Raw genomic sequence first — 1,588 nt, 5'->3', positions numbered from 1 at the left:
CAACCACCCTACTTACCAGCTGCATTCCATCCTCCTGGCTTTCCAGCACTAGAATTATGTTGCCAACCTCTTGCATTCTTCACACCTTCACCATATCTTCTCTTTGGAACAAAATCAGCAGCGTAACCTATAATTTTGTAACGATTCTCTTTGGTATGCCCCTTCAAATGACAGAATTCACATTGAAGGAGTTGCTTTCTTCCCCTTCCTCTTCCTGCCTGCATAGCTAGGGGTTCCATCTTATCAGTTATCAGGTTTGCACCAATTGTCTATTGGCTTTCATCTTGAATAATTATTGCATAGGTCTGGTTGAGAGAGGGAGCATTAGTTTTCATGAGAATTTGTCTCCTTGCTTGATCATACGAATCATTCAATCCAGACAAAAACTTCATAACTCTCTATTGATGCAATTGCTCTGCATGATCCTTCGATTTTTCACAACAATTTTGGAAAGGAACCAAAATATCATACTCATGCCAAAGTTCCTTCAATTTTGAAAAATACAAAGACACAGAACTAGTTCCTTGTGCCAAAGTTGTAATTTTACGATGCAATTGAAAATTCTTAGACGATTCACTTTGTTGAACCTTTCGGGCAAATCCTCCCACACTAGGTGCGCATCTGATTCATACACAACTCCACCTAACAATTCAGGTGCTACATTGTCCATAATCAATGATAGAACAATGGCGTTACATGTTTCCCACTGTTGCAGTAGCTATCCTTCATACCCATCCCTTTTGCATGTTCCAGTAACAAAACCTAGTTTCTTCTTCCTCAAAAGAGCGACCCGCTCTACCTACTCCATAACCCATAGTTCTTTGAGCCTGTAAGCTTAACCGGAACTACAACTGAGCTAGTGTGTCTGAAGGACTAACATAAAGAGGATGGTTGTGATCTATCAACACAGTTTCCGTCATGGATGAATCTATGTCCGACATCGACGATTTTTGTCAAATTGCAATTGGACTTCAATTAATTAAGAAATCAGAAATTGAGAACAGAAATTGAGAACATCAATTAAAATCAGAAATCAACACGGTGCGATCCAGGCATCCCGCTCTGATACCATGTCAAATTGTAAGGACTGCTTGAGCTCGTTAATGGAGGAAGATTCTAGAACAGAATTCTGTTATTGAGAGAATGAGCAAGCCTAAGCTTTACACTGTTATACACCATCGATATATACTAGAAGAAGAAGAAAGAAAAGCTTAAAAGACTAAAATACCCTTAAATTACTTATGACAACTAACTATCCTCTTAACTAATTAACTGCTCATGTGACTCTCACATGCTTATATCATAACAGTAAATAACATTCATAGCAAGAGGTACTTTGAGAGATTCAAGCCGCTCAACTGAATAACCAGGTCCTGACGACAAAGCTACTGAAGTTCTTTAATTGCTTAGGTTTTGCTCTTAAAATTGTAACCTATATTACTTATGGAGAAGTGTAATCGTATGTAAGTACATCTTAAGAGTGTGTTAAGCTTTCTAGGCTAGAGTTTATAGTATGAAAAGGGGCAGCTATAATTGAATTGATTGTAGGGGGTTAAGGTATTAGAGTTAGTCCTTTTGGTTATTGAGT

Source organism: Nicotiana attenuata, unplaced genomic scaffold, assembly GCF_001879085.1.
Source record: "Nicotiana attenuata strain UT unplaced genomic scaffold, NIATTr2, whole genome shotgun sequence".
NCBI classification, from domain to species: Eukaryota; Viridiplantae; Streptophyta; class Magnoliopsida; order Solanales; family Solanaceae; genus Nicotiana; species Nicotiana attenuata.
This window is presented reverse-complemented; position numbering follows the sequence as displayed.